Here is a 9,743-nt window from a genome sequence, read left to right as displayed (position 1 = left end):
GATCAATTCAGATCAAGTTAACTTTAGCTTGCTGTTCATACTGGCTAAAAAAAAAGGTGTCAAAACAGAAATAAAGCTGCACCTGACATATTGTGCATGTACCTTAACTGTCATTGTAAAAGCTATCAACTTTTTTCTAATTTCCCCCTTATGAGTCCAGGTGCAATGGGTTCATCCATATGCATATAACTTTAGTGACTTTAAAGGAGAATAATTGTGCATGCATTCATAGAAGAAACAGCATCGCAGAAGTAAGGTAAATGTACATATATATTTACATGCTAATGATGGAAATCATTGCGTGAGTGTTTCTCCTATATGCTGCTATAAGCGTAAGTGAGGCGCTTTATTTGCTGCCACTTCCACTGGCACGTTCTCAAAGAGAAACAACTTCCCTTTCTGGAAATGACGTGAGTGGGATCCCTTTTGCACGCGTGAGGCTCATTTTTTGTCTTCACACACACAAATACACACAAACACACACACACAGACACTGCAAAGTTTCTCATGATCTGAGTTGTCACAATCAACATGCTGATTTTTCATCAGTGTGGCTTTGTGCTTGCGTGTGAGTGTTTATCGTGTCAACATTAATGCTGTTAAGGTTGAGGTATTTCCTGTGTGTGCACAACAGAATATATTTTAATTCCTGCTATCAGTCGTTTGCAGAATATCAGCAAAGGACGCATATATGTTTGGCTGACTAATGATTTTCTTTTATCTTACTGATATCGGTTCTTTATCTCAGTGATATCGGTTATCATTACATACTGAAACAGGTGACTAATCAGGCACATTTCGCTGCATGGTGTGCTGCCGCAAAGATGAGGAGCCACGAGTTTAGTTGGGTGGTTTCTCATGTGCTCCTGTTGCCCTTTAATCAAAGGTGGGCGCGCAAAGGTCAAGGTGAAGGGATATTTCACTTGCTTTTAGCACCTATTTCAATATTGCGGAGTGACGGTAAACAGGGGGTGTATGACAGGAAGTCATGAGTCACAGCTTCAAACCCGTGGATTTTCTCTTCTGCAGCATGCTGAGTTATTTAGGTTGCATCCTCTCACTAACTGCTGTCTAGATCACCGGAAAAACGTGAATAACAGCAGGAATGCAAACTTCAAAGAAGGTAAAAGATGTGATTCCCTCAAAGTGAAGATCAAACATTTTCTTCTGTTAATCGGGTGTCGTGCCATCACGTCCAGCTAAATCTAATAACGTTAAGTGTCCCCGGATGCTGTCTTCAAATAAAACATATCAAGGTCCAGCGTGGTCTTCAAGGTCAGGATCACAAGACAGCAGAAAATCCTCTGATAGCGAGGTGTGTGTCTACATTATAAGATTAAGCCTGATGCTGGGGGAGAAAACAAACCACACATATTTCAGGATGATTAAATATGAACAAAGGCCACAGGTACTACTTTTTTCAAGCGTTCAACATCCAGTGAACATCTCGCTGTGAAATCACTGCTTTCTTTTTCTAAAAGTTTTACTTATGGGGTATACTGTCCCCTTAAAGACCTCTCACCGCACACCGCAGAGACTTCACTGTGACACATCACAGCTAACTGTAACACGGGGCTCTCAGAAATGTGTTTTGAACCTCACATTGCCCGACTAAAAAGTCACCCCGGCTCTTTCTGAATCTTAAATGATTTCCCAGGTTTGCTTTCTAGGCTGGCGGCCTGGGTCCAAAACAGCGTAAGTGTAAAAACAGAAGAAAATACTCACAATTCTACAGGGAAGCAATCAACTGATAGCAAAAGCTAATTTAGAACAAGGTTGTTTCAGACTGCAATTTGCATTTGCTTACCACTATTTTTTGGCATAATGAATGAAAAGTACTTTTACTTTTTGCTGTTTTTCCTTCAAACTTTTAAGCCGTTGTTTTATTCTCCTCCACTTAATGTAAGCTATGTAAAGATAATGCATGTTTATTGAAGACTAAAGGTCTAAAGCTAACAGCTTATTGAGATAGCATTTACTCACAGGGGTCCATGCTATTTAGACTATGCTGATATTTTTGGAGCTATCACGCTACCTATGGATTGTATATAAAAGACAATGTACCAAAGTGCTTTAAAACTGTATTCTTTCCAATGGCCAGTGGAGGAGACTTCTCTGACTGCAAACGCTGAAAAGCGTAGCAGCCTGTTGGGAAAATCACCCTTCAGCCTTTGATGACGTCAGTGAAATCATATCTTAATGAATACAGCGTGATGCTTATTTTGTAAGTTATGGTCACTATTAGAGTTGATGCAGGGTGTTGTCTTTGGTCGGGCCTCTCTACAACCCCTGTTCTGAAAAAATTGTAATGCTGTGTAAAAATAAATAAATAAAAACAGAATGCACAACATTGTTATATTCACAACACAGCATGGAAAACATATGAACATACTATTTCATGAAAAACATTAACTGACTTTGATTTAAAGGCAGCTTCATCTCTCACACACAGTTCAGAAGGCTGGAAAAGTAAGTACTCCAATTTTAACATTTAGATGAACTAGAAACGGGTCAGTAATATGTAAAAAGAGTATCTTTGAGAGGCAGAGCTACTCAAAAGTACCAGTTCACCCATCGGCAAAAACGATATTAGCAAACTGTGGAATAAGAACAAAATCTTCAATACAAAATTTATATCACTTTAAATATCTCATTATCTGTAGTACATAATATTATGAAAGATTCATAGCCTGGATAAATGTCTATGTGTATGAGGGACACGGCTGAACATCAGGTACTGCATTAAGAACAGCCATGATTCTGTTATGGTAATTATTGCATGGACTCAGGAACACTTCCAGAAGTTACTGCCTGCGAAATCAGCTCTCTGTGGCATCCACAAATACAGATTAAAGTGCTATGATGCAAAAAGGAAAGAAAAAAAGCCATATGTGAAGATGATCCAGAAATGCTGCCATCTTCCCCGAGCCTACGCTCGATTGAAATGGACTGAGGCAAAGTGACAAACTGTTCTGTGATCAGACAAATTTAAATTTGAAATTCTTTTTTGAAAGCCACACTGGACTAAAGAGACCACCTGACTTATTAGCAGCTCTCAGTTCAAAAGCCTCTCATCTCTAATGGTATGGGGGTGCATTAGTGCCTATGCTGGGCAGCATGTTCATCTGGAAAGGCACCATCAGCTTTGAAAGGTATATACAGGTTTTAGATTAACATGTGTTCCCATCAAGATGATGTCTTCTTCATCTTTTGATATTTCAGCAAGTCAGTGCTAAAGTGCATCTATTACAACAGCATGGCTTCACAGTAAAGGTGTTCGGGTGATTTCACAGTGGCTATATTGCTTTTTCTGTGTGTTTACCATGGGGAATCTTAGTGGTGCAGTTGTGAGCACTCTTGTCTCACAGGAAGAAAGTCCTGATTTCAAATCCACAGGCTGGTCGTGTCTGTGACTGTTTATATAACTCATCCTGTGAGGACTTTTTTAGACTACCCAAAAAAACAGTATTTAACCTGCCAGTTCACTAGTACAAAGTCTGCGCGATGCCTCATTGCACCAATATGTGGGAATGAGCAGGTTATATTACAGCAAATGAACGGCCATCCCGTTTCTTCCCACTTGCAGGCTCCAATCAGACAGCAGCACCCTCGCCTAAACCAAACAAAGTATTTACAGCAGTGAGGATGCATCTAAAGCAGACTGTCTTCTGCTGTCTGCTTCACAAACTAGATTTGAAGAAAGGGGGAAAATGCACAAAAGGAGAAAAAGTGATTCCACTTCTCCTTTTTCTCCTTTTGTGCATTTTTCCCCTTTGCATTGCACGCAAAGTGATCGCTACACTGAAATGTTTCCATGTTAAATGTCATGCATGACATACAAGTTAGTGAAAGGCTGTTGGCGTTGTTGTTTTTCGACTGATGCTCAGTGGTCACAAATGGTGCACAGTGGTATGTAAACAGCTTTAAACTGTAATTACGCTCCCTGTGAAATTTCATCAAAATACAGAACGCATGCAGCGCTGTTCTGAATGTAGCCGTCCTGATTGTTTGCAATTTCTCTCAGGTCACTCCCCTTCTGCCCCCTCGAGTGGCTCTCAATAGCTGCCTCCTGCATCCATGTCAAACGTCTGGCGTGAACTGAACAGCAGCTGGCTTTCGTAATCACCACAGACACACTCTTTAGCTTTTGTGTTACGCTCACACGTATGAGCAGACACCTGTCGGAAAAGCAGCAGAAGCCGTTTAGCTGAAGTCTGCTGTGAGATCTCGTCTTTGATAGCCTAAAACATGCAGCTCTTATCATCCTTCCTCTTTTCTCATAAATATGGCAAAACCACAGGAAATAATAGGCCTGTTCTTACAGCACATGTGCAAAACCTTTGGGAGCTTGCAATAACTTGAAAGCATAACTGTGTAAACACACATACATGCGCGCACACACATCACTGACAGACGTCCACAGCCGATGCGCTGTTCGCTGACCCCGACCCATTTATTCATTTATTCGGCTCCTTGTTTTTGCAAACTTCAACAGTCTGTGAAAAGCTTCTTTGTCTGATCATTCGGTGTCATTGTATCTTGTGGAGCACAGGGGTTTCATTCTTCTTTGGCAATTAACGCTGGTCTGTCTATGCTTGTTGACTTTGGCAGGCAGAGGCTGTCCTCGTGAGCTTGTGCGTCAAGCTATCATCCAGGAGGTCCAGGACCAGCTCTGCTCAAACAAACAGTTTCAGTGATGAGGGCCTTACAGAGCTCTCACTCGCACAAAATCACGCATTAGTCCATATTTTTCTCTGATTTTAGAGTTTGTGGTTGTAATTCCCATAAAAATGATGTGGGAAAAAAAATCATTAATTTGAGCTTGAGTTGTTTATCCATTTGGAAGTAATCGAGTTTACAATGAAAAATCATCTCATTTTGGTGGAGATATTCTCAGTATTACAGAGTTGTCGTCAATATTTCCCATCAACTTGTGATCTGCTGTATAGTAAATATATTATGGTAATCAGCTGGATGCTTACCCACAGCAGCAGTTCAGTGTTACAGGCCCCGAGGGTGCCTGGAGCTACAAAATGCTTGATGTGAATGGCTTTTGCAGCATTAACAATCATACAGACACTTGCATATAGCCAAACTTTTTTTTAATATATATAATACTTAAAGCATTTACTGGTTGTGAATGGTGAGGAGGAAATAACTAACCGAGAAGCATATTTGGCTTGCATTGTTGACAAGAAGATATTTTCATTGAAGTGCATTTTGAACATTGTGCAAATTACCAACAGGTAACCACTAAACTAGAACAAACATCAACCTCTGGAGCTGAAAAAATAGGCCAATGCGGATGTAACAAACACTGCAGTTCCTCTAGTGGCACCTCTGGTTTTTTGTTGTTGTTGTTTTGGGGGTTTTTTGGCACCAGGCTATATTTTAACATGGGAGTCTTTGTTGAACTGCAGTTCTGTTTTGGCTTTATTTGCCACGTAGTGTGGACATTGAGTTTCCACCCAATAGCTTCAAATTACTGCATAATTAGAGAGGTATAAGATTCCAGATTCTGTTAAATTTAAGATTTTACATTTTGCTCATGAAATAAAATTACATTGAAAATTTACATGTGATTAAACCATTTATAGTCAGGATAACACTTTAAAATATGACACAGGGCGTAATTCCCCTGGTAATTATTTCCAGTTATTTTTTTGCTTGCTGACATGTTACTCCATTACTCTAGCACACCTACCTTCAGGTATTTGTAGGTAAATATAATTAAATTGTAATTTCCAATAAAATACTTTGAAATTACATTTAATTACATGGCAATTACATAGACCATTTGTCAAAGGCAGTATTATAAATTCTTACAAAATTTAAATACTTTAAACAAAGATGAATGGTCAGTGGTCTGGACTTAAATAACATAATTTAATCTAATCTAATTATTTAGCCTCATATGAAAGACCTTTATTTGCTGTTCAGTGTCTTTCCCTAAGGAAGTCCAACACATGGAATTAGTGGGCAAACAGCTTCACCACACACTGCAACCCCAAGCACATTAATAGCATAATTATTATACAATGACTACTGTTCAGTAAAACCAATAGTTTCAAGTGCCTCATAATGACAATTAAAAAGCAAATGGTAGTAATATTCATGCTAATAGGCCATTAGTTTGTGTTGACCGAGTTCACTATGGCAATAAAGTGTTGCCATAAACCTGGATTCAACTTCTGGGAAAAGTTGCCCAATGCAGCTGACTAAGGTTTAGTGATTCAGCAATGTAATGTTAACAGTAAACTTAAAGAGTAACCATCAGTCTTTGAAATTGACCAGAGGACTAAAAGAGCAGCAAGTTTTGTCAGTTTTTTTTGTCAGTTTTTCTTTCTCTTTTGTTTTTAAGTTAGGTAGTTTCCAGAGTGAGTTTCCTCATTTCAGTTCAGTTTTTATTGATTAAAAAAATGTAGGTTTTGTTTATTTTACATTTTCCAGTGTTAGTTCTAGTATTTTTTTTTTATTTTTTTTTTTATGTTTAACTATGAATCAGTATTTTCCAGCAGCAAAAAGTAAGAAGTTTAGACTCACACACACAACACAAACATTTTTTATGGCAGTTGACTCACAGTCATGCTTACATCCCAAGTCCCAATAAACAGATGCGTCAAAGTCCCCTCAGGGACAAATCTGACCAAAATAAGTATTTAATCTCCATTTGATTTTATTTGATTCAGTTTTTAAATGCATGGCTTTATTCTTATTTTGATTAATAAAAATGTTTTAAACACTTTGTTTTAGTTTTTACTTTAACTATAATAACCTTGGTAACCACTTACCAATGTGTATCTGGACTGTGGGTCAGGAAAAAGGGGTTAGATAACTGATTCAAGGCCCTGTGAGAGCATCCTGGGCAGCTCATTATGTTTGTCATTGTTTATAAGTCATTAAAACATTTTAAAGCTGTTATTACGGCAGAGTTTAGGCATGTTTACTGCAGCTGCATTGGAACCTTATTAATATACACCTTTTTTTCCATCGGCACATATCGGTGTCATGCAAACCCAACGAAAGGTTTGTGTAAGAGGTAAGAGCTGTGGTTTTACTTAGTTTCTTTGGTCCAGTGGCAGCAGTGTGCTAGGTAAATAAGTTCTGCTGCATTCTTAAAAGTGACACTTCTTTCATCATGGGAAGTTTACAACACTATAACTCTCAGCAAACAGTGTTGGTTTCAGTTAGCTCAAGGAAGAGGAACCAAAAGCAGGACTAAAAACAAGCAGTACTGTAAAGGACAGTAAAGACGACCTTTAGTAAATAAACACACACGCAAAAAAATTGAGCTGATATTGACATTTCAAAAAAGACGTGCAGATACAGTTTGCTAACCATGCTAGCTAGTGTTAGCTACTGACTTAGCGCTCTGGTCTCAAAACAAGGAAGCTGGAGATGCTCAGATGCTAAAATTAAGCCTTCAAAACAGAACTTTACATGGGTGATGATATGGTTGCCAAGACATCTTTAGGCAAACACGGAGGAAGTAAACAAAACTGAGAGTGAGTAAAGTGCTACCATAACACTCAAAGAGTGCAAACCTCCACCAAGGCAGCTCGCTCTCTTGGCAGTATTTACTTTTAATGCAATAGTGTATTTATTGTATGTTGTACATATTAATTTTGTGTTCTCTGGTCTTTTTAAATGTACTTTAGGATGTTTGTAGTGCATTAAATCAAGTGCTAAGTGCAGGTTTATGCCCCCCCACACACATTTTAATGAGGGGGGGGGCATGTGTAGCCCTTATTTTACTGTTTGTTTAATTAGTTCAAATATCAGTTTAAATGAGAAAATCCCCTCCATCAAATAAATGAAAAAGGGTCAAACTAATACTTATTCAGGAACATAGTGCATGTATTCAAATTGTTGTATATTCACACTGTTATAACCTATTATTGTAATTTATATAAAGCCATAATAAAATGAAACAACTATACACAAAACAGTATGCCGTGCCCACATGTTCTTGTCAGAAACCTCTTATTGTTTACCGAGAGCATTATTATCACTTTGACCTTCAGATCAATCTATTAAACTTGAAAGAGTTCAAATGTGAGACATGACATTTTATGATCTTTCTGTATGTTGACAACACACACAACATTTGTAAGACTCAATTTTTAATCATTAATCAATTAATCAATAAAGTGACTTTGAAGACCTTGGTGCATGTAAGGCAAATTTTAATGGATTGTTACCACGACTCCACTCTACACTCCTACAATGTTTAATCAAAATTCATTCAAACCTTTTTGAGCTATTGTGTTTACAGACAGAATCGCAAGTAAGCAACAATACCAAAAAAAATAACTTCCTTGGTGGAGGTAAGACTTCTTTTATGACTCCTTTTATTTCAGATTAAATGATTGCACTAGTGTTGTTTTCCATGTAATAAAGCTAGTCTGATATCAGATGGATCTGCTAATTCATTACACTCCATTTCCATCTTCAGCTGGACTCTGCCTCAACTCTAGTGAGTGCAGTGGGCAGTGGACACTGGAGAGGAGAGTCAATCAATCAATCAATAACACATGTAAGCAGCTCGACAATGGCGATAGTCTGTTTGTCCTCAGTTGCTTTATATCTGTTAGACCAGTGTTCCATGTCACAATGCCACACTAATCAGTCATCTGGGTGGAGTGGGAGCCGAACACATGGATCTCTGCCTCTGTTTTACCACAGGTTTGCTGACGTTTCTCTAGTTGTTCCTGAAGGGTAGGTACAGTGTCCTGTTCCCTCAGTCCTCCTGTCCTTCCTGCTCCAGGCTTTGCCTTCTCTCTGTCTTTCACCCTCTCCTCTCTCTGTGCTTGTGTGTCTGTGTCAGTGTTCATGGGAAGGACTCATTGCGGGTTCCTGCCTCTGGCTGACACACCTGCTACAATCAATCACCTGTTCTCGGTGATCTCGTTAAGAAGCACTATTTAAGAGGGCGGCAGAGGTACATTCTTCTCTGGATCGTTGAACTGTGCCGTTAGTAAAGCCCTGCCTCTTTAGTCTGGTGTCTTTTCCTTGCCTTTTTAAACTCACAACTAATCTCATCGTTCTTCCTCTTGTATACAGACCTTCCCTTGATTTTCCCCGTCCTGGAGTTCTTGGAGAGACTGCCTGAGCTGAGTCAGTGTGGATCCCCTGTTCCCCCTTTGTGCTACCTGTATATATCACCCTGGTGTTTCACTGTAAATAAATTCACTAAACTTGATTCCTCTGAGTCCTGCCATTGAGTCCACTCCGCCCAGCATTCCTGACATATAGTAGTCAAACAGTTTAGCTTGAAGGCAAGAATAATAAATAAAAGGTCACACTTGGAATTCAGGGAAAAGCAAAGCAATCTTCAGTGCCATTCTTTACGTCTGGTGGCTTTAACATAATCTGTTTATATGATCTCTATTCATAACAGGAACAAAAGCCTTTTTCTGCCAAAGAATGCAGTTTATTGTGCTAACAGAAGTGCGACTGATACAGTAATCCTGTGGTGACAGTTATCTCAAGATGTAAATACCTGGCCAGTTCCTGTAGCTGTTCACCAGGCCACACAGATCCTGTATGAATGCTTGTGTGCGCAAAAGCCCCTCTGGAGATGGAGCCATGTGCGTCACACCACAGATCAGCCTATTATCCATAGCTGAAGGCGACGGGAGAAGAGGGCTAGGGGCTGTGCAGGCAGGTGATAGTATGCTTGGGAGAGAGAGTGGCAAGAGGAGGAGATAAAGCACGATGACAGGCAGTCAGCGAGTGCATGT

The 9,743-nt window shown here is 39.3% G+C and overlaps 1 long non-coding RNA gene across 1 annotated transcript; it reads left to right on the top strand.

Annotated features, from left to right (window-relative positions):
* Nucleotides 1–413: 413 nt before the first annotated feature.
* LOC106098800 (uncharacterized) lies at nt 414–9,224 on the top strand. The gene is made up of 4 exons (XR_003216621.1): nt 414–1,123; nt 8,276–8,327; nt 8,456–8,536; nt 9,064–9,224. It is a non-coding gene; the product is annotated as an uncharacterized LOC106098800 (long non-coding RNA).
* The last annotated feature ends 519 nt before the right edge of the window (nt 9,225–9,743 follow it).

This window comes from Oreochromis niloticus, linkage group LG16, assembly GCF_001858045.2.
Source record: "Oreochromis niloticus isolate F11D_XX linkage group LG16, O_niloticus_UMD_NMBU, whole genome shotgun sequence".
NCBI classification, from domain to species: Eukaryota; Metazoa; Chordata; class Actinopteri; order Cichliformes; family Cichlidae; genus Oreochromis; species Oreochromis niloticus.
Note: the sequence above shows the minus strand (reverse complement) of the source record. Positions and strands in the feature narration are given on the sequence as shown.